Raw genomic sequence first — 24,501 nt, forward strand, 5'->3', positions numbered from 1 at the left:
TCCTAGTGGATGCTGGGGTTCCTGAAAGGACCATGGGGATTATACCAAAGCTCCCAAACGGGCGGGAGAGTGCGGATGACTCTGCAGCACCGAATGAGAGAACTCCAGGTCCTCCTTAGCCAGAGTATCAAATTTGTAAAATTTTACAAACGTGTTCTCCCCTGACCACGTAGCTGCTCGGCAAAGTTGTAATGCCGAGACCCCTCGGGCAGCCGCCCAAGATGAGCCCACCTTCCTTGTGGAGTGGGCCTTTACAGATTTAGGCTGTGGCAGGCCTGCCACAGAATGTGCAAGTTGGATTGTGCTACAGATCCAACGAGCAATCGTCTGCTTAGACGCAGGAGCACCCATCTTGTTGGGTGCATACAATATAAACAACGAGTCAGATTTTCTGACTCCAGCTGTCCTTGCAATATATATTTTTAATGCTCTGACAACGTCCAGTAACTTGGAGTCCTCCAAGTCACTTGTAGCCGCAGGCACTACAATAGGCTGGTTCAGATGAAATGCTGACACCACCTTAGGGAGAAAATGCGGACGAGTCCGCAGTTCTGCCCTGTCCGAATGGAAAATCAGATATGGGCTTTTGTAAGATAAAGCTGCCAGTTCTGACACTCTCCTGGCCGAAGCCAGGGCTAGTAACATGGTCACTTTCCATGTGAGATATTTTAAATCCACCTTTTTTAGTGGTTCAAACCAATGAGATTTTAGAAATTCCAAAACCACATTGAGATCCCACGGTGCCACTGGAGGCACCACAGGAGGCTGTATATGCAGCACTCCCTTAACAAAAGTCTGGACTTCAGGAACTGAAGCCAATTCTTTTTGAAAGAAAATCGACAGGGCCGAAATTTGAACCTTAATAGATCCCAATTTGAGACCCATAGACAATCCTGATTGCAGGAAATGTAGGAATCGACCCAGTTGAAATTCCTCCGTCGGAGCACTCCGATCCTCGCACCACATCTTCGCCAAATGCGGTGATAGTGTTGCACGGTTACTTCCTTCCTTGCTTTAATCAAAGTAGGAATGACTTCTTCCGGCATGCCTTTTTCCTTTAGGATCCGGCGTTCAACCGCCATGCCGTCAAACGCAGCCGCGGTAAGTCTTGAAACAGACAGGGACCCTGCTGAAGCAAGTCCCTCCTTAGAGGTAGAGGCCACGGATCTTCCGTGATCATCTCTTGAAGTTCCGGGTACCAAGTCCTTCTTGGCCAATCCGGAACCACTAGTATCGTTCTTACGCCTCTTTGCCGTATAATTCTCAATACTTTTGGTATGAGAGGCAGAGGAGGAAACACATACACCGACTGGTACACCCAAGGCGTTACCAGCGCGTCCACAGCTATTGCCTGCGGATCTCTTGACCTGGCGCAATACCTGTCCAGTTTTTTGTTGAGGCGAGACGCCATCATGTCCACCATTGGTCTTTCCCAACGGGTTACCAGCATGTGGAAGACTTCCGGATGAAGTCCCCACTCTCCCGGGTGAAGGTCGTGTCTGCTGAGGAAGTCTGCTTCCCAGTTGTCCACTCCCGGGATGAACACTGCTGACAGTGCTATCACATGATTCTCTGCCCAGCGAAGAATCCTTGCAGCTTCTGCCATTGCACTCCTGCTTCTTGTGCCGCCCTGTCTGTTCACATGGGCGACTGCCGTGATGTTGTCCGACTGAATCAACACCGGTTTTCCTTGAAGCAGAGGTTCTGCCTGGCTTAGAGCATTGTAGATTGCTCTTAGTTCCAGAATGTTTATGTGAAGAGACGTTTCCAGGCTCGTCCACACTCCCTGGAAGTTTCTTCCTTGTGTGACTGCTCCCCAGCCTCTCAGGCTGGCGTCCGTGGTCACCAGGATCCAATCCTGTATGCCGAATCTGCGGCCCTCCAATAGATGAGCACTCTGCAACCACCACAGAAGAGATACCCTTGTCCTTGGAGACAGGGTTATCCGCTGGTGCATCTGAAGATGCGACCCTGACCATTTGTCTAACAGATCCCTCTGGAAAATTCGTGCATGGAATCTGCCGAATGGAATTGCTTCGTAAGAAGCCACCATTTTTCCCAGGACTCTTGTGCATTGATGTACAGACACCTTTCCTGGTTTTAGGAGGTTCCTGACAAGCTCGGACAACTCCTTGGCTTTTTCCTCCGGGAGAAAAACCTTTTTCTGAACCGTGTCCAGAATCATCCCTAGGAACAGCAGACGAGTTGTCGGCATTAACTGGGATTTTGGAATATTCAGAATCCAGCCGTGTTGTTTTAGCACTTCTTGAGACAGTGCTAATCCCCTCTCTAGCTGTTCTCTGGACCTTGCCCTTATTAGGAGATCGTCCAAGTATGGGATAATTAATACGCCTTTTCTTCGAAGAAGAATCATCATCTCGGCCATTACCTTTGTAAAGACCCGAGGTGCCGTGGACAATCCGAACGGCAGCGTCTGAAACTGATAGTGACAGTTTTGTACAACGAACCTGAGGTACCCCTGGTGTGAGGGGTAAATTGGAACGTGGAGGTACGCATCCTTGATGTCCAAGGACACCATAAAGTCCCCTTCTTCCAGGTTCGCTATCACTGCTCTGAGTGACTCCATTTTGAACTTGAACTTCTTTATGTACAGGTTCAAGGACTTCAGATTTAGAATAGGTCTTACCGAGCCGTCCGGCTTCGGTACCACAAATAGAGTGGAATAATACCCCTTTCCCTGTTGTAGAAGAGGTACCTTGACTATCACCTGCTGAGAGTACAGCTTGTGAATGGCTTCCAAAACCGTCTCCCTTTCGGAGGGGGACGTTGGTAAAGCAGACTTCAGGAAACGGCGAGGCGGATCTGTCTCTAGTTCCAACCTGTACCCCTGAGATATTATCTGCAGGATCCAGGGATCTACCTGCGAGTGAGCCCACTGCGCGCTGAAATGCTTGAGACGACCGCCCACCGCCCCCGAGTCCGCTTGAGAAGCCCCAGCGTCATGCTGAGGCTTTTGTAGAAGCGGGGGAGGGCTTCTGTTCCTGGGAAGGAGCTGCCTGTTGGTGTCTCTTCCCCCTTCCTCTGCCTCGTGGCAGATATGAATATCCCTTTGCTCTCTTGTTTTTAAAGGAACGAAAGGACTGCGGTTGAAAAGTCGGTGTCTTTTTCTGTTGGGGAGTAGCTTGAGGTAAAAAGGTGGATTTCCCGGCTGTAGCCGTGGCCACCAAATCTGACAGACCGACTCCAAATAACTCCTCCCCTTTATACGGCAAAACTTCCATATGCCGTTTTGAGTCCGCATCGCCTGACCACTGTCGCGTCCATAAACTTCTTCTGGCCGAAATGGACATAGCACTTACCCGTGATGCCAGTGTGCAGATATCCCTCTGTGCATCACGCATATAAAGAAATGCATCCTTTATTTGCTCTAAAGACAGTAAAACATTGTCCCTATCCAGGGTATCAATATTTTCAATCAGGGACTCTGACCAAACTACTCCAGCACTGCACATCCAGGCTGACGCTATAGCTGGTCGTAGTATAACACCTGTATGTGTGTATATACTTTTTTGGATATTTTCCATCCTCCTATCTGTTGGATCTTTAAGTGCGGCCGTCTCAGGAGAGGGTAACGCCACTTGTTTAGATAAGCGTGTGAGCGCCTTATCCACCCTAGGAGGTGTTTCCCAGCGCGCCCTAACCTCTGACGGGAAAGGGTATAAAGCTAATAACTTCTTTGAAATTAGCATCTTTTTATCGGGGGCAACCCACGCTTCATCACATACATCATTTAGTTCTTCTGATTCAGGAAAAACTATAGGTAGTTTTTTCACACCCCACATAATACCCTGTTTAGTGGTACCAGTAGTATCAGCTAAATGTAACGCCTCCTTCATTGCCAAAATCATATAACGTGTGGCCCTACTGGAAAATACGGTTGATTCGTCACCGTCGCCACTGGAATCAGTGCCTGTGTCTGGGTCTGTGTCGACCGACTGAGGCAAAGGGCGTTTTACAGCCCCTGACGGTGTTTGAGGCGCCTGGACAGGCACTAACTGATTGTCCGGCCGTCTCATGTCGACAAACGACTGCTTTAGCGTGTTGACACTATCCCGTAATTCCATAAATAAAGGCATCCATTCTGGTGTCGACCCCCTAGGAGGTGACATCCCCATATTTGGCAATTGCTCCGCCTCCACACCAATATCGTCCTCATACATGTCGACACACACGTACCGACACACAGCAGACACACAGGGAATGCTCTTAACGAAGACAGGACCCCACTAGCCCTTTGGGGAGACAGAGGGAGAGTTTGCCAGCACACACCAAAAGCGCTATATATGACAGGGATAGCCTTATAATAAGTGCTCCCTGTATAGCTGCTTTTATAATATAATTTTTTTGCCACTATTTTGCCCCCCCTCTCTTGTTTTACCCTGTTTCTGTAGTGCAGTGCAGGGGAGAGACCTGGGAGCCGTCCTGACCAGCGGAGCTGTGTAAGGAAAATGGCGCTGTGTGCTGAGGAGATAGGCCCCGCCCCTTTTCCGGCGGGCTCGTCTCCCGCTCTTTAGTGTATTCTGGCAGGGGTTAAATATCTCCATATAGCCCCGGAGGCTATATGTGAGGTATTTTTTAGCCAAATAGGTTTTCATTTGCCTCCCAGGGCGCTCCCCTCCCAGCGCCCTGCACCCTCAGTGACTGCCGTGTGAAGTGTGCTGAGAGGAAAATGGCGCACAGCTGCAGTGCTGTGCGCTACCTTTAGAAGACTGAGGAGTCTTCTGCCGCCGATTCTGGACCTCTTCATGTTTCAGCATCTGCAAGGGGGCCGGCGGCGAGGCTCCGGTGACCATCCAGGCTGTACCTGTGATCGTCCCTCTGGAGCTGATGTCCAGTAGCCAAGAAGCCAATCCATCCTGCACGCAGGTGAGTTCACTTCTTCTCCCCTAAGTCCCTCGTTGCAGTGATCCTGTTGCCAGCAGGACTCACTGTAAAATAAAAAACCTAAGCTAAACTTTCTCTAAGCAGCTCTTTAGGAGAGCCACCTAGATTGCACCCTTCTCGGCCGGGCACAAAAATCTAACTGGCTTGGAGGAGGGTCATAGGGGGAGGAGCCAGTGCACACCACCTGATCGGAAAGCTTTACTTTTGTGCCCTGTCTCCTGCGGAGCCGCTATTCCCCATGGTCCTTTCAGGAACCCCAGCATCCACTAGGACGATAGAGAAAAAGGTATTATACATTGCTGCCCAGGGCGCCCCCCCCAGCGCCCTGCACCCTCAGTGACCGCTGGTGTGAAGTGTGCCGACAACAATGGCGCACAGCTGCAGTGCTGTGCGCTACCTTATGAAGACTGAAAAGTCTTCTGCCGCCTGTTTCCGGACCTCTGGACCTCTTCAACTTCGGCATCTGCAAGGGGGGTCGGCGGCACGGCTCCGGGACCGGACTCCATGGCTGGGCCTGTGTTCGATCCCTCTGGAGCTAATGGTGTCCAGTAGCCTAAGAAGCAAATCCATCCTGCACGCAGGTGAGTTCACTTCTCTCCCCTAAGTCCCTCGTAGCAGTGAGCCTGTTGCCAGCAGGACTCACTGAAAATAAGAAACCTAAAAAACTTTTTCTAAGCAGCTCTTTACGAGAGCCACCTAGATTGCACCCTGCTCGGACGGGCACAAAAACCTAACTGAGGCTTGGAGGAGGGTCATAGGGGGAGGAGCCAGTACACACCATGTGATCCTAAAAGCTTACTTTTTGTGCCCTGTCTCCTGCGGAGCCGCTATTCCCCATGGTCCTGACGGAGTCCCCAGCATCCACTAGGACGTTAGAGAAACATACACTGTGTGGGGTCCTGAGGACCGAGTTTAAGAACCTCTGATCTAGATGTTGGCTGTGAAGAGGTAAGGCTTTGTGCACTCAGTGTGTTAGGAAGGAAAGGCTCTGAAGCAGCTAGGTACTCCTGACTTGCAGCATGGGACAGACATTATTTTATGTGGGATTATGGGGGCTGTTGAGAAAAAATCCTTAGTATATGTAACCACTCGAGAGTGAAAGTGCGAGTGAGACATGAAGAATGTAATCAAACATCAGTTGTTAAAAGGTCACCATCATTACCTTGCTTTCACTTTCTTATATGTCCGATATGTTCACTTACTCCCCTTTGACCTTTCGCTAGTTGGTCAATGCGGTACGAGTTTTTTCTTGTTTTATTATTTGTATCTATTTCATTATTCTTTTGGTACTATGTTTTTATTATTTGTCTTTCTAATAATTTAATAGGGATGCAGTTAATTTGCCGGCTGCCGGAATCTCGGCGGTCAGGATACTGACGTAGGAATACAGACAGCCGACAATGCCGACAGCCGGAATCCCTAGAGTAGAAATAGAACCTGTGGCGAGCGCAGTGAGCCACCGAGCCCGCAGCGTGGCGAGGGGACTCTTTGCTCTCGCCCCGCTGCCGGCATTTTGGCGGGCGAGATGCCGCTGTTGAGGCATCCCGTCCGCCAGGAATATGCATGTATTTAATTTAATGTTATTGTACTATCAATCAATACACAGTACTGGGCATGTGCGGACTTCTTAGCATCTAGGATTATCCTCTCGGATACATTTTGTGCCTAGCGTACAAGCACTCCAATAATGTATAGGTTTTTACAATTCAATGAAGATAATCATTTTATATGTGTAGTACTTTTTTTTTCCTTTAATGTCTCCTTGGGGTAAAGAGTTACATTGGTGGGCACAAAGACATGCCATTTGAAGATTTCTGATATAATGAGATAAACTGTGGGACGCTATACGTTACTAGCCATCTCTGTATCCTTAACTTTTCTGCCCCTTGTAATGTCTTCACCTACAAGGATTGATTCAATCCTTTATTCTTAGTAAAACTATGCTTCCAATACCTATACTAACAGCTCTGATACATGAGATCAGCATACAGCAGGCTATACTGTATGTTCTGCTGTCAAACTAGATACATAAAAGCCAACATGTAAAACCAAATGCCTGGGACATGTCCTTTACTGTGCAGCAGCATTTGCACAACATATGGGCATTATGTGGTGGCACCTCATTACTGTAGGACTATAATATAATAAATACATTTAAAAAAAAATGCAATACACATTAACACGTAACCACCTAAAAAATGCAAAGTACCGCACATAATAAACAGTAAGAAATTATACTGGTGACATTAAATAAACAGAGACATAGTAACGGACAACCATTCACATGAGTGGCAGGGAGCAAGAATGAACGTGTATGGCGTTACAAGTATACGTGCAACACCCCATATATTCCAAGTATAACGGCGCCAACCAGTCAGACCTGACCGTATAATACATACGTGGCACAGACACATATTCCCGACCTTATTCGCATACTGGTCCCGTATTCCGGCTTATAGCTACCGCCACCACCGTGACCCGCATCGTTCATCTACTTCCGGTATCCGTCACCGACAGCCTCACAGCCCAACAACCAGGTACTTCCGGGAGCAGTGTCCGGTTGCCTGGCAACTGAGCGGATGCCGCTCTCAGCCAATGACATATTAGAAAGAATGTAAGACTCAACAAGAAAAACTTTATAGCAGAATGGCCATTTGCTTTGAGGACAGATGCACACTAAAGGAACTTGTACAAATCCACAGAGAGAGGCTACTGATGACCCCTCTAGTGAGCCCCATTATACCGTTACGGTTACCCACTCATCCAGTGGAAAGAGACATTGAAAGAGTGCAAACTCAATTTGTATGCATTGATTTCAGTCATCAGAATAATCCCAAAAGATTAAAAAATAATAAAACCAAATTGAAGATTTTGGGACTATTGATTTTTGTGGGTATTTCATCTTTTGCTCTTTATAATTTTATTGTTTGCTTTGTTCTGATGTGGGTAACTGGGATGTTTACACTTTGAGGAGGTTGATAGTAAAGATGTGCATTGTTTTTTATCTCATAACATTTCTGCTGAAATGTGTGTGTATTTTTTGGTATAAATATGTAACTGTATTTGTTTACAAATACATTTTAAAAAATTGTCTTCTGCAGTGGGGTACACTGTGTTCCACAGGGAATACATCAGGGTGTAGAGTTGGATCTTGATCCGAAGCACCAACAGGCTAAGCTTTGACTGTTCCCAGCAGTGTTGCCAACTCTGAAATGAAAAACAAGCAACCGATGACTGAAAAATAAGCCCAAAACAAGCCCAAACCAATCCTAAAAAGCCCCCAAAAAAAGCCCAACTCAAGTTTTTTTTTTTTTTTTTATATAAAAACAAACATTATTGTTTGTCTTATTAAAATACATATAATTATTTATATAATCTGCCTTTAAGGTTTTTACAATGATATTTATCAGCACAAAACTGGCTTTTAAAGAATACTGGAATTTTTATAAATATTATAGTTAGAGTTGTGAATTTAAGATACTATACTTTCATGTTTCCTCTAAAGAAAAATCTCAAGTGAAAATTGCCAACTGTATATACTGTATCTGTGGTAATTTGTATTCACTGTGAAATATTTATTCGATGGAAAGATAAAACAAATAATCTTACAACATCCAACTTTGTGCTTCTATTAAATAAATAAAGAGGCCAAATCAAGGTAACAAAAACAAAAGATTATTAAGACAATTCAAAATAATAAATGCATATATAAATATTAAATAGTAACTCAATTCAATAAATAACAAAGGAATTACTGAGAGGTAAAGTGCATTGCAGATGGCACACTGTGAGGTAAAGTGCATGGCACACTGTGTGAAGTAAAGTGCATTGCAGATGGCATACTATGTGAGGTAAAGTGCATGGCACACTGTGTGAAGTATAGTGCATTGCAGATAGCACACTGGGGGTCATTCCGAGTTGTTCGCTCGATGCCGATTTTCGCAATGGAGCGATTAAGGCAAAAATGCGCATGCGCATGGTACGGAGTGCGCATGTGCTAAGTAATTTAGCACAAAACTTAGTAGATTTACTCATGTCCGAACGAAGAATTTTCATCGTTGAAGTGATCGGAGTGTGATTGACAGGAACTGGGTGTTTCTGGGCGGAAATTTACAGTTTTCTGGGAGTGTGCGGAAAAACGCAGGAGTGTCTGGAGAAACGGGGGAGTGGCTGGCCGAACGCAGGTCGTGTTTGTGACTTCAAACCAGGAACGAAACGGCCTGAGCTGATCGCAGTGTAGGAGTAAGTCTCGAGCTACTCAGAAACTGCTAAGAATTATTTATTCGCAATTCTGCTAATCTTTCATTCACAATTCTGATAAGCGAAGATACACTCCCAGAGGGCGGCGGCCTAGCGTGTGCAATGCTGCTAAAAGCAGCTAGCGAGCGAACAACTCGGAATGACCCCCACTGTGTGAGGTAAAGTGCATGGCACACTGTGTGAAGTAAAGTGCATTGCAGATGGCATACTGTGAGGTAAAGTACATAGCACACTGAATTACAAAGGTTTTATGTAAAATGGATATAAGCAAATTTATCTGAGCTGTCTCCATCGTCTATAGAAGCTTCCATGTTATACATTCCTGAGTTGAAGCGCTGAAGCATATTGGTAGTTGGTTTAAAATCCTTGCAACAAATACCCAAGCGTCTTAAACCATATCTGACATAAAGAATACCACATAAAGTGGTCCTAAATTGCTTCACTGTTGTGTGTCTGGTCAGTGTCTTTGTTGTTGTCATTGTTAAAAACAAATTAGCCCTACTGAATACACACAACCGGCAGTCGGCAACAATAGACATAATTAATGACTCATCATCATTTCTTTAAGACTCTATTCATCCACAACGTCTCACCTACAGTATGTCTGTGTGAGGATCTGTGTTATATGGATGAATGACTAATTATCTCTGAAAGTCGGTGTCAGTGATACCTAAAAACAAAAGAAGCCCAAAAACAAGCAGCAAAAAAAATTATAAGCCCAAAAACAAGCAACAAGCAACCACCCAAAAAAATAAGCAACCAGAAGAAAAAACAAGCCCAATTCCGCTTGTTATAAGCTGAATTGGCAACTATGGTTCCCAGGATGCATTGCACCACCTTCTCTATAACCCCGCCTCCGTACACTGGAGCTCAGTTGGTAAATTGGTGCCTGCAGAGCAGATCACTTAACAGGTGGGGCTGCGCTAGGCAGCCCTGAAAAGAGCTTTTTTAGAAGACTTCAAGGGCCGCAACACTGTATTTGTCATTGTGACATGCTGTGCTGCGGCTCCATCACCTCCCCAGCGGCGCTGCATACTCCTGCGGCCGGTTCCCGGATACTTGCAGCGGAGGCGCACTGGTCCTCAGGCACACCACGGCTGACGCCCTCTAAGATCACGTGGCTGCACATCAGGGAGGAGGTAAGAGGGTCCCCCAGGTGGGACCCGCCGGTAAATCGCGGTCCGGTCGAGGTCCCAGGAGACGGACCGCGCCGCTGGTGTGGACACTATACTGCACAAGGACCCCACTATATCCACCAGGGCAGGGAGCACAGGTCGGATTTTGAATAATCTGTTTTACATAGGCTCCACAGTACCTGGTGGTGAGGCGCAGCATAGGGGATAAGGCGCTGACCTGTAGCCCCTCCCCCAGTTCCGGGCACCATCTATTGCTGGTGTTCCCGCCCTGGAGCTGCATTTCACTCTCCCTCACTCCCTGACAGAGATTTTGGCGCCATCTTTACAAGTAGCTGATCTCCGGGACTGCAAGGCATCGTCTCCTCTGTAAATCCACCTGCCTCATCAGCGCTGTGATTTTACAGGCACTTAAGTATCCCACGTGACATTTTAGACAGTGTTAGTTAAGAACAAGTGTACTTTGACCTGAATATTTAGTACAAGTATTCTGTGATATACAATATATATATATATATATATATATATATATATATATATATATAGTTTTACTTGTCTAGTGCAGTTTTATTGTTTATCTGTAATAACTTTTGCATTGTACCTGTGACTGTAGCTGCTATGTGGATTTCATTCTAGTGTATCACACTTATTGCTATCACTATATTCTGTACCCTGGGGGGCTAGGTGCGTCAGGGTCTCATATATATAAAAAAAAAAACATGCGGGTCCGGCTCTCCCAATAGTGGGTACAATAGCGCTGGGTGCCTCCACAGATACCAGATACAACCAAAAACGGGTGCGGCACTCCATGCGACGAAATGATCAGAACACTTACAGTTGAAGTAGTGACAACGTTCCAATGCAATTTAATTATGCATTTTCATCAGGTCAAGTGACAGAAAACCAAACAGTGCTTACCTATATACTGTGTGTGCAGAACGCCATGACCGCATATATATATATATATGTTTGGTATTTTTACTGTGTATTTCAGTCACCTCATGCCGCTTTAATTCTCTTTGTGTCCTGTATTAACTGTCACATAAATCAGGGGGTTATTTGCAGGTATTGTGTGTGTCTGGCTAAATTCTACTGTTACGCTCTAAGGCTACATTCCCTATAATGTCTGCGAAACAGGGCGGGAAATCCGTGGACGCTTCTGCATCATGCAGTGCTTGCACCAAGGATTTACCTGAGGGGGAAGTTTTAGCTGATGGTTCAGGCACTGGGTGCCATACATCTCCCAGTCTGCCCGCAACACCTGTGGCCAATCAGGAACCACCTTGGGCAGCGTTCTCAAGTATACGGAATACACTTCTGACACGTCTTTCGCCCCCTGTGGGACTTTCTGTGCCACTGCAGCCACATATTGTCCCTGTAGTTAATCTGCCCTGGGTGGATACTCTGTCTACCCAGATACAACAATTAGATCAATCTTTGGTTAGACAAAAGTCTACCCCACGTCCCTCTGGGGTCAAGGGGTCATCTAAGCGGGCCGCTTCCTCCTCACAATCCACAAAAATTTCAGATAATTCTGATGAGGATGGGAGGCCGACTTCTGCAGTTCGCCCAGGCCTGGTTAAAGACCACTTCGGACGCCTGGGTGCGGGAAGTTGTCTCTCACGGGTACGCATTCTCTTTCAAGAGACGTCCCCCTCGCCAGTTCTGCTCGACTGTTATCACTTTGAATCCGTTGAAAGCGCAAGCTCTACACTTGGTTGTGCGATCCCTCCTGGCCACAGAAGTGGTAGTGCTGGTACCTCTGTCCCAGAGAGGCAGGCGATACTATTCGACCCTGTTTCTAGTTCCGAAACCAAATGGGTCCTTCCGGCCTATACTCAATCTCAAATCATTGAACAAATTTGTGAGTGTCCAAATTCCGTATGGAAACTCTGCGCTCTATTGTACTTACCATGGAAACTGAAGACTATATGGTATCCCTGGACATACAGGATGCTTATCTGCATATACCTATTGCCATATCGCATCAGCCATATCTACGGTTTGCTATTGGCAACCTCTACTATCCATTCCAGGCTCTGCCGTTTGGACTGGTCACGGCTCCTTGGATCTTCACCAAGGTTATGGCCGCGATGACGGCCCATCTCCGTTGCCAGGGAGTCAAAATCCTGCTGTATCTGGATGACTTGCTGATTCTGGCAAACTCCCACGATGTCCTCCTCAGTCATCTGCAACTGACAGTAAACTTCCTACAAGCCCACGGTAGAGCACGCTCAATTTCATTCCCGCCCTCTGCAGGGGTTAATCCTTTCCAAGTGGGACGGCATGCCCCATCAGATCAGATTTCAAATGATCTCCTTGACTCCGGAGGTTCGTCTGTCACTGAGCTGGTGGCTACAGGACCAACAGTTGAGCAGGGGCCGTCCTTTCTGGATCTCCAACTGGGTCCTACTGACAGCGGACGCCAGTATGCGGGGTTGGGGCGCGGTATTGGAGCAACACTCACTCCAGGGTTGGTGGACCAAGGAGGAATCTCTCCTCCCTATAAACACTCTGGAATTGCAAGCAGTGTTCAATGCGTTGACGCTTGCCCTGCCTCTGATACAGAACAGGCCGGTTCAATCAGACAACGCCACCACGGTCGCGTACATAAATAATCAAGGCGGCACTCGAAGCCGCATGGCAATGCTGGAAGTATCAAAAATCCTTTATTGGGCGGAACGCTATCTGCCAGCAATATCGGCAGTGTTCATTCCCGGAGTCCTCAACTAGGAAGCGGATTTCCTCAGTCGTCAGGATGTACACGCCGGAGAGTGGAGTCTTCATCCGGAGGTCTTTCAACTCCTAGTGGACAAGTGGGGTCTACCAGATGTAGATCTGATGGCGTCTCGACACAATGACATGGTTCCGGTCTTCGGATCAAGGACAAGGGATCCTCAAGCAGCGTTGGTGAACGCACTGGCTTTTCTGCAACAAGGCCTAGACTTAGGCCTTTGTCTGGACTCCCACAAGGTTCATATATCTGCCTTGTCGGTGTGGTTTTAGAGGAAAATTGCGTCTATTCCTGACATTCATGCTTTCACTCAGGGTGTTTTATGGATTCAGCCTCCCTATGTCCCTTCTGTGGCTTCATGGGATCTGTCTGTTGTTCTGAATGCCCTGCAAGAGTATCCTTTTGAGCCTCGAGTCTGTGGACCTTAAATGCCTTATGCTTAAGGTTGTGTTTCTGCTGGCTATTGCCTCTGCTAGGAGGGTGTCGGATTTAGGCGCTTTGTCCTGTCGTCCACACTTTTTGATTTTTCATTGTGACTGGGCAGTTCTTAGAACTCGCCTCGGTTATCTACCTAAGGTGGTGTCATCTTTCCATATTAACCAATAGATTGTGGTTCCGGCTTTTATCTCTTCTGATTTGTCCTCCAAAGAACGGTCTTTGGATGTGGTATGGGCTCTCCGTATTTACGTAGAGAGGACTGCTTCTATCAAGTCAGATACCCTTTTTGTACTTTTTGGTTTTCACAAACGTGGCTGGCCTGCGAATAAGCAAACCTTGGCCAGATGGATTAGAATGGTGATTGCACAAGCCTATGCGCACGCTGGACTCCCAGTCCTGCTGCTATCAAAGCCCATTCTACTTGGTCTGTTGGACCTTCTTGGGTGGTCCACCGAGGCGCATCCGCTGAACAATTGTGCAAGGCGGCAACATGGTCCTCAGTAAACACGTTCATTAGGTTCTATGCCTTTGATAGTTCCGCTTTCCAGAATGCTTCCTTTGGACGCTGGGTTCTTGTGCCCGCTACGGTGCGTCCCCTCCCTTAATGAACTGCTTTAGGACATCCCCGATGTATTCCCTGTGGTATACAGTGTACCCCGCTGCAGAAAAGGAGATTTGTGGTAGACTTACCATAGTTAAATCTCTTTCTGCGAGGTACACTGGGTTCCACAGGGCGCCCACCCTGACGCACTTAGCTTCTTTGGGTTTGTATGGCATTAGCCGCTGGTCCCTTCTCCTGTCGTGAGACTGTGGATCTATGTGACGAACATCTGCTATCTCTTTTACCTGCTATTGCAGTGGACTGGTTAACGAAACTGAGCTCCAGTGTCCGGAGGTGGGGTTATAGAGGAGGCGGTAAAATTCATCCTTGGAACAGTCAAAGCTTTAGCCTGTTGGTGCCTCGGATCAAGATCCAACTCTATACCCTGATGTATTCCCTGTCGAACCTGGTGAACAAACTGGCTCTTCATATTTTACATGCTGCTTGGGGAGCCCTGACCTCATGCTGTAAGCAACCCTCTCACCCTCCCATGCATATGGGGTTATCCAAAATACTCCTCCGCCCCCTCTCCTGGGACTTGAGACTAAGGTGCACTTCAGAAATAATTGCCTTTTTCATTGCCCTTCTTCTGATCTTGTTGTGCTTTTTTTTTCTTCACTCTACATATTAGGTTCTGTGTATTTGTTGGACTTTTTGAGCTTGGTGGTCCCTTTCTTCTTCTTTATCTCCCTCTCTTTCATTTTTTATTTCTCTTTCCTCATCTCTCATTCTTGTTCTCACTCCTTTCTCCTTTTACTTCCTCACATGTTTTTTTATTTTTCTAATTTTTCTATTACACATGAAAACTGCATTGCTCTTCATTATGTTTATGTCGTATGTTTTACAATTCCTTTGGATACCTATGTATCATAATTTTAATTTTTTATGGTTTTGTATGAAGCTTTGCAATAAAACTTATTTCTAAAAAAAAAATACATTACAGCACTGCTATCATACACAGTTGTAAATGGGGGTGGAGTGGGGGGATAGAGGAAGAACTTGGGGACAAGGGAGTAATGGAGAGATGGGGGAATGGGAAATAACACTTGGAGATAGAAGAAACAGGGTGAAGGTGCTTAGTGCTCCTACTGGCAGGACTAAGGAGCCTATTTATCATTCGATATTTGTGGCATAACCCTCAAACTCCCATTATCTGCTGACACCTGAAAATATTAAGATTCCCCTGATTTTATGTAGGCGAGGCTGAAACAAATATCACCCATGCCACTATTTCCGCCAGAAGCCTATGTGTAAGAGTACCTTTTTTTCCTCATGTGAAAGGTTCTGGCCACTGCACCCTGTGCTGGCCCTACCCCCCGAGAGCATGATGTCTGTCATAAGAGATGGGGTCACCAGCAAAAGGAAATGCAGCACTGCACAGAGTGTCCCAAGGATGCTCCAAGCAGCTGTGCAGATTGCAGAGTGCCTGTCTGAAGCATCCAATGGACACTGCAGCAGTGTTCCTGACTGCAGAGTACTACACCCTGCTAGCCAGAAGTAAGGGCAGTGGGCAGCAACTGTGCCGCCCACAGAGCCCTGCACTCACCTAGTTACGGCCCTGGTCCTGGCATTTACCTACAATAGGCTGCCAACCTGAGATATTTATACATTGAATACGTATAAACTGGAGCCATTTTTTGTCATCAGCTATGCTTGATGAAGCATTTCTATCCTGGTGATATTGTAATGTTTCAGGCTACCACTGCGCTCAAATCCCTGACAAATATTTTATTTATATATGTGCTATAGGAGCAACGTAATCTAAAAAATTAATATCCATGGGGATTTCTGGATCAGTGCCAGAAATCCTGAGAAAGCCTTTTTACCACCCAGAAGAAAAACCATCAACTGATGTTTTGATAGAATGGAGTATCAGTTTTAGAATCTATGCTGGGGTACATTGAAAATGGTATCTTGTGGTTATTCCAGCACTATTTTTAAGATATTTAATACATATTTATAATATTGTAAATTTGTAGGATGAAACTGTATTACTGAATCGCAACACGATTTAATGGTATATTCAAAAACACCTTCAGCTTACATCGATTCCTCTGCCTATTAAGAAGTGCATCACCTGGCGTGCTATTCAAGTATATTGATCCGCTGCCTATTAACAAGTGCATATCCTGGCGTGCTATTCATGTATACTTATTCTGATGTGATATTATGCACTTCCAAATAGTTATATGATGGAAAATAAATATTTAAAGAGACTTGATCATTTACTTTACAACTCACATAACCCCTCATAAATTAAAGAGAAAGTAAAAGGTTATCACTTCACATTCTCTAAGTGAGAGGTCTGCAAGAAAATACTGCAACAGAAATGTATCTTTAATGTGTTAACATATTGTTCCCAATAAACCTTAAGGATAGCACTTTGTAGCAAAAGAATAGTATTTGTAGCCTATAAAACCATATTGATAGTTTGAGTTTCTCATTTCCGATATCAAAAATATTCAGAAATCCAAAAGATTTTGAGTGTGACTGAGCTGGGGACAGCTTTGCTTTCTGATGGTTCAGTGTACACAAAATGATTAAACACATTGTATAAAATTACCTGACGCCTATTTGTATAAGGTAATAGGTGACTAAAGAACCATCTAAGGTGCCTATAATGATCCTCTACACCAAACTATATTAGTGTGTAATAATTGCACACTGACTTCCTTAACAAAACCTAAAACTACGGTGAAACGCGTGTTGGCAATGGCGGTTATGCTGAGAATGGGGTGTTTGTAAGAGCACACACAGCACCCTGACACCCATGCCAGAGAGAACTATGAATTGGTATCCAGGTATCTGAACTCTTTCTCCCTCAGTGCTCTCTCATTGACTGCAAAGTTAAATAATTAACCATATAAGACAGCCAACCGAAGCACAGTGCACTCTGTTTATGCTCTGTATTCTGAAACTCATTAACCCTCCACTGCCTAATGGTAAGAGGTCTAACAGCAGATTTCATTGTACATTTTGCTAACAGGGTTCTTCCTTCATACACTTTTTATATATACTTTTCTATCTCACAGAATTGTGTATTATTATGTAAAATATACTGTTCATGGTAATAGTGTGACAATGGATTATAATGTGCATTAAGTCATGCTGACAAAAAATTTTTTTTTACAATTGTTCAGTGATTTATTTGTATCGCAGTTTATTTAAACTAACACTGCAAATACACTGTTACACCTTCTCTTATCCCTGCAATTTCCTGTACTCTGACTGACCTAAGGTCAAGTGGCTTCCAATAGGATCTGTGCCAAAAGCAGATACAATAGTCAGGTGATGAGGGCCAAAAGTAGAAACCAGGTTTAGACCATATACACGCTTCCTTTAATTATATATATCCTTTTGCCTATTAGGATTATCTGATACCAATATATATTGTATTAACAATTACATACTTTACCTACTATTGATTTGAAATATAAAAGTATTAGAGTCTAAAGATTACCAAACCGTCAAGTTTTATATGTATAATATAAAAGAGGGTTCCTTGGCAATGTAGAGGATCATTATCTGCAACTTCGATGGGTCTTTATTCACCCATGATATAATATACATTTTCGTTCTTTGTGTTTTGTCCCTGTGTGTCTTAAAAGTCAAGTTTTCATCAAGCCATTATAAGTTACATTTTATTGTTAAGAGTGCCCCAGCCAAGAGTTTTCTTTGTTCTTGTTGCTACTACTTATATAACTCTTGGGAACACCACCGGTATCAGATCTGTCTGTATATTGATCACACTGGGCTACATCTTATTGTCACAAACTGATCTTTTCACACTAACTAGAACACTGGTTCTGTACTACTAAACCCATACCTCCCAACTGTCCCGATTTTGGCGGGACAGTCCTGTTTTTAACGGTCTGTCACGCTGTCCCACTCGCGGCTCACAGTGTCCTGCGGGTGGGGGGGCAGTTGGGAGATCCCCCCGTCACTCGCTGCTCTGAGGACAGCAGCGGTGAACAGATGCTGTGTGCATGCACACAGCGTCTATTCCTGGCAGAGAGGGACAGGGGGCATGGCCAGCAGCTCTCACAGTGCTGTTCATGCCCCCATAATGACAAAAATGGGAGTGTGGCTTACGGTCGTGGCACTTGTCTGGAGGCCACACCCCCTTTTGTAGGCCAGATCTCATAATTTCGGGCACGCACCAATGTCCCTCCTTCGCTAACAGCAAAGTTGGGAGGTATGCTAAACCCTGATCTTTCCTTGGGGTGAAATCAGTGCACCTACCAACAGTCTTTGTGTATAAGGTGTATATGAAACAATGCATTTTCTATTTAGACCTGGGTCCCATACCCAAGATCTCTCATTATAGTATGCAAATATTCCAAAATACAGAAAAATCCAAAATCCAAACTCCTTCTGGTCCCTATGAGGGACTCGACTTGTACATGATGTCAATAGCCAGTACTGTGTCTGCGATCATATACAAAACTGCTTCAGTAGTACGGTATGTTTATTCAAAGCCAGACCTGTATAGAGTGGTGTTACCATCATTACACAGCACACAAATACATAGGATTATTGATCTTCATAATAAAAGGAATGATTCACAAATATTTTCAATTCTTGGCCATGTGAGCACTGAGAATGGAAGATGACTTTTGTGCTAATTATGCTTTTCAAATCTAATTTTTGTACACACAAAAAATAAATAAAATCACTACATAACATGCATTTGTTGTTTTTTTGTGTGGGTGTTTATTGCATGAAACTTATTATTAAATTGTGTTAATTCGTAAGAAGCCACTGTGTTTGATGTACCATGTTCTCTATCTACTGCCCATTCTGGTGTTTTTCATCTGTCTAATTATGAGGGGTGTGTACATTTCCAGATGTGCAGTACATAGGTAGAGCAGACATAATCTGACTATCAGGTTGTAAACTGTAATCTCTGACATAGGAGTCTATTTACTAAGCCTTGGATGCAGATAAAGTCACTGGAGATAAAGTACCAGTCAATCAGCTCCTGTCATTTTTGAAACACAGCCTGTGGCATGACAGTTAGGAGCCGATTGGCTGGCACTTTATCTCCAGCGACTTTATCTCCATCCAAGGCTTAGTAAATAGACCCCTAAAGCTCTTGTGAACTGTCAAGGCACAGAACCATATATAAGCAGCACTGCACACTGAAGACATAAGCATGTTCACTTTCTTGACAAATTCGTTATGCAGCTTAACAGAGACCACTGGAGAGCCATGATCTTCTATGGCTACAAGCGTGGCCTGCAACAAAAACAAGATTTATGGTAAGAACTTACCTTTATAGAGTCAAATCCCCATAGAAAGGGGAAAGGAAAAAGAAACCAGGTAAGTTTTAGGTGCACTCATCCAACTGATACATTTTAATATAATTATTATTGTAAAGCATATATATCCACAGCAACAATGTCAAATAAAGGCTTAAATGCTCAATAATCTAAATCGATGTATAAGTTTCTTTTATATATTATATTTATATGGGACTCAATTGTCCTTTATTAAGAATGGAGCGAAATATTAAAATTCAGAGGGGTATATGCAATAGCGGGCGAATTGGCAAAAAAGGCGAATTCCGGGCCGTTTTCGCCTCCAAAAATCAATTCGCCTATGCAGTGCAGTCATTTTTCGCAAAAAAACGGCCCGTCAAAATTCGCCTTTTCTCAATTCGCCTTTTTCCGAATTCGCCTTTTCTGCAATGGTACAGATGCTGCAATTCGCCTCCAGCATATTCAATTCAAGTTTGGAAATTCGCCTGCAGTGCTTTTAGACAGCAAATTCGCGATTTTCACTCCGCCACACTTTGGAGGGTGAAAACAAATAAAAAAATTTTAAACATGTTTTTATTGGTGTTTTTTTTTTTAGGAATAGCAGATCTATTTATATTAGAAGGGATTAGGTACTTTTTTTTTTTTGGGGGGAGGCACAAATATTATTTATATATTTTTTAAAATAATATTTTTTTTTTATTTTTTATTTTTTATTGCTGGAACGTAAAATCAGAAAAAAAAATGGCGTGGGGTCCCCCCTCCAAAGCATAACCAGCCTCGGGCTCATTGAGCTGGTCCTGGTTCTAAAAATGCGGGGAAAAAATTGACAGGGGATCCCCCGTATTTTTAAAACCAGCACCGGGCTCTGCGCCTGATGCTGGTGCCAAAAATACGGGGGACAAAACGAGTAGGGGTCCCCCGTATTTTTAACACCAGCATCGGGCTCCACTAGCTGGACAGATAATGCCACAGCCGGGGGTCACTTTTATGCCGTGCCCTGCGGCCGTGGCATCAAATATCCAACTAGTCACCCCTGGCCGGGGTACCCTGGGGGAGTGGGGACCCCTTCAATCAAGGGGTCCCCCCCCAGCCACCCAAGGGCCAGGGGTGAAGCCCGAGGCTGTCCCCCCCCCCCATCCAATGGGCTGCGGATGGGGGGGCTGATAGCTTTTGTGTTCAAAAAAAAAGATATTGTTTTTTCCATTAGTACTACAAGTCCCAGCAAGCCTCCCCTGCAAGCTGGTACTTGGAGAACCACAAGTACCAGCATGCGGGAGAAAAACGGGCCCGCTGGTACCTGTAGTTCTAATGGAAAAAAAATACCCAAATAAAAACAGGACACAGACACCGTCGACAGTAAAACTTTATTACACACTGCCGACACACACATACTTACCTATGTTCACACGCCGACATCGGTCCTCTTCTCCATGTAGAATCCCGGGGTACCTGAAAATAAAAGATCAATATACTCACCTCAACAGGCTCCAGAGATAAATCCACGGACTTGGCAAAAAAAGAAAACGAACAACCGGACCTGCGGACCGAAAGGGGTCCCATGCTGACACATGGGACCCCTCTCCCCGAATGCCGGGACATCACGTGACTCCTGTCACTGATGTCCCTTCAGCCAATCAGGAAGCGCTACTGCCGTGGCGCTCACCTGATTGGCTGGACGCCGTCTGTACTCTGACAGCGCCTCGCAAAGCCGCTCCATTACTTTCAATGGTGGGAACTTAGCGGCTAGCGGTGGGGTCACCCGCCGGTCACCGCTGACCGGCGGGTGACCTCACCGCTAGCCGCTAAGTTCCCACCATTGAATATAATGGAGGGAGCTGTGCGATGCGCTGTCACAGCGATCAGCCAATCAGGTGAGCGCAACGAAGTTGCGCTTCCTGATTGGCTTAGAGACCTGTCAGTGACAGCTGTCACTGACAGATCTTAATCGTGGAAAGGTGTCCCATGTGTCAGCATGGGACCCCTTTCAGTCCGTTTTTGGTGCGGGTAAATGCGCTTTCTTTTTTTGCCAAGTACGTGGATTTATCTCTGGACCCTGAGGTGAGTATATTGAACTTTGCTTTTCAGGTATCCGTGGATTCTACATGGAGAAGAGGACCGATGTCGGCGTGTGAACATAGGTAAGTATGTGTGTGTCGGTAGTGTGAAATAAAGTTTTACTGTCGACGGTGTCTGTGTACTGTTTTTATTTGGGTATTTTTTTTCCAGTAGTACTACAGGTACCAGCGGGCCCGTTTTTCTCCCGCATGCTGGTACTTGTGGTTCTCCAAGTACCAGCTTGCGGGAGAGGCTTGCTGGGACTTGTAGTACTAATGGAAAAAACAATATCTTTTTTTTTGAACACAAAGGCTATCAGCCCCCCCATCCGCAGCCCATTGGATGGGGGGGGACAGCCTCGGGCTTCACCCCTGGCCCTTGGGTGGCTGGGGGGGGACCCCTTGATTGAAGGGGTCCCCACTCCCCCAGGGTACCCCGGCCAGGGGTGACTAGTTGGATATTTGATGCCACGGCCGCAGGGCACGGCATAAAAGTGACCCCCGGCTGTGGCATTATCTGTCCAGCTAGTGGAGCCCGATGCTGGTGTTAAAAATACGGGGGACCCCTACTCGTTTTGTCCCCCGTATTTTTGGCACCAGCATCAGGCGCAGAGCCCGGTGCTGGTTTTAAAAATACGGGGGATCCCCTGTCAATTTTTTCCCCGCATTTTTAGAACCAGGACCAGCTCAATGAGCCCGAGGCTGGTTATGCTTTGGAGGGGGGACCCCACGCCATTTTTTTCCCTGATTTTACCGTTCCAGCAATAAAAAATTTTTAAAAAATATATAAATTATATTTGTGCCTCCCCCCCCCCAAAAAAAAAGTACCTAATCCCTTCTATTATAAATAGATCTGCTATTCCCAAAAAAAAAAACACCAATAAAAACATGTTTAAAATTTGTCCCGGCCTTTGGGAGAAAGGGGTATGATGTGAAAACATTGGACCCCTTTCATTAGTCCGCTGGATCGGTGTGCGTTTTTTTGTTTTGCCAAGTACGTGGATTATCTCTCTGGACCTGGATGTACCTCTGGACGCTGGAAGGTGAGTATGATTTTTTGACAGGTACCTTCGGTTCGTCGGAGATCGTTGCAGTCGGCGTGTCAACACAGGTGAGATGGATTGCCCAGAACTCCCTTTGTCCAAAATCACCCTGGCATGTCCAAAATGCATCCCTCCGGCACTTGCGTCACTACACATCCAAACATTCCATGAAACAGCAATGCTGGTCAGGGAATGTTTGGATGTGTAGTGATGCAAGTGCAGGAGGGTTGCATTTGGGCCGCTGCAACCCGCTTGTGTTGTGTGGACTGTATGTACCTCTTCTTTCCATTCCCAGGGTGACACTATTACCCACATCTGGTAGCTCATACTGTTCTCTTCCACAGGTCCTGCGTTGTATCTTCCCAAGTGGCGTGGATGTGAGGAGACACGACATTTCACCCGATGTTCCATGGGCGACCTACTGGTGATGTGGACCTGACCCTCCGCCATGTAGCAGACAACCACCTCAGGTGAGATGCAATTGACCAACAAAACTCACTTGTCCTAAATCACCCTGGCATGTCCAAAGTGCAGCCCTACGGCACTTGCGTCACTACACATCCAAACATTCCCTGAAACAGCAATGCTGGATCAGGGAATGTTTGGATGTGTAGTTATGCAAGTGCAGGAGGTTTGCATTTGGGCTGCTGCAACCCGCTTGTGTTGTGTGGACTGTTGTATGTACCTCCTTTTTCAGCCCCAGAGTGACACTATCACCCATACCTGAAAGCTTAAACGGTTCTCTTCCACAGGTACTGCGGTGTATCTTCCCAAGTGGCGTGGATGTGAGGAGACACGACATTTCACCCAATGTTCCATGGGCGACCTACTGGTGATGTGGACCTGACCCTCCGCCATGTAGCAGACAACCACCTCAGGTGAGATGCAATTGACCAACAAAACTCACTTGTCCTAAATCACCCTGGCATGTCCAAAATGCATCCCTCCGGCACTTGCGTCACTACACATCCAAACATTCCATGAAACAGCAATGCTGGTCAGGGAATGTTTGGATGTGTAGTGATGCAAGTGCAGGAGGGTTGCATTTGGGCCGCTGCAACCCGCTTGTGTTGTGTGGTCTGTATTTACCTCTTCTTTCCTGTCCCAGGGTGACACTATTACCCACATCTGGTAGCTCATACTGTTCTCTTCCACAGATCTTCCGGTGTATCCTTCCTAAGTGGTGTGGACGTGAAGAGACAGATCCCCTGATGTTCCCTGGGCAATCTTACATACAATTCAACTGCATTACAAATTTTAATAAAAACCACAGGAAACTTCTATTTTTAAAAGTTTATTGAAGATAAAAAAATTTTTAATAAAGTTTGAAAGTTAATTAAAAAAAAAAAGTAGTTTGTTCTTCTTTACATTCTTTTCTTGTGTATATAGATATCTGTGGGGAAAAGAAAAAAAAAAGTATATTAAAGTAAAAACACACTTGTTCATTTTTTTCCAATGAAAATTTGTGGAACAACACAGCCCAGCATGAGCCATTGCTGGGCGGTGTTGTTCTACAAAGGCATGCGGTTCAAAGTGAAAGAGTGTCGTCAGTGGTCAGCACTTTGACATGCTAACATTTGTGGAACAACACAGCCCAGCATGAGCCATTGCTGGGCGGTGTTGTTCTACAAAGGCATGCGGTTCAAAGTGAAAGAGTGTCGTCAGTGGTCAGCACTTTGACATGCTAACATTTGTGGAACAACACAGCCCAGCATGAGACATTGCTGGGCGGTGTTGTTCTACAAAGGCATGCGGTTCAAAGTGAAAGAGTGTCGTCAGTGGTCAGCACTTTGACATGCTAACATTTGTGGAACAACACAGCCCAGCATGAGCCATTGCTGGGCGGTGTTGTTCTACAAAGGCATGCGGTTCAAAGTTTCTTGAATTAAATTTGGTTCTACTCACCTTGGTACGCTCAACACAATCTTATTCCGTCCACTTCATTTTTCCTCACAAATCCTATGAAGTCAAAAACACAGACTAGTGAATAGTAAATTCACACAATGAAAGTCTACAGTACATCATTACAAAAAGGATTTTTTGAAGAAAAAGGGGGTATCAGAATAGCTCTT

The 24,501-nt window shown here is 45.3% G+C and overlaps 2 protein-coding genes across 3 annotated transcripts in view; both read right to left on the reverse strand.

Annotated features, from left to right (window-relative positions):
- Positions 1 to 7,486, reverse strand: part of TUBGCP6 (tubulin gamma complex component 6) — a 240,780-nt gene extending 233,294 nt beyond the window's left edge. Inside the window, exon 1 of one of the 2 annotated variants that reach the window (XM_063927151.1) lies at positions 7,329 to 7,486. The gene's annotated coding sequence lies outside the window, so the exon portion shown is untranslated. Of the gene's footprint in view, positions 1 to 7,304 lie in introns of both variants that reach the window. The other variant, XM_063927152.1, reaches the window with a different exon arrangement.
- Positions 7,487 to 7,824: 338 nt separating this feature from the next.
- HDAC10 (histone deacetylase 10) overlaps positions 7,825 to 24,501 on the reverse strand; it is a 167,293-nt gene continuing 150,616 nt past the window's right edge. The window contains exon 23 of the transcript XR_010179420.1: positions 7,825 to 8,112. The gene's annotated coding sequence lies outside the window, so the exon portion shown is untranslated. The remainder of the gene's footprint in view (positions 8,113 to 24,501) is intronic.

The sequence above is a fragment of the Pseudophryne corroboree genome, chromosome 6, assembly GCF_028390025.1.
Source record: "Pseudophryne corroboree isolate aPseCor3 chromosome 6, aPseCor3.hap2, whole genome shotgun sequence".
NCBI lineage: Eukaryota > Metazoa > Chordata > Amphibia > Anura > Myobatrachidae > Pseudophryne > Pseudophryne corroboree.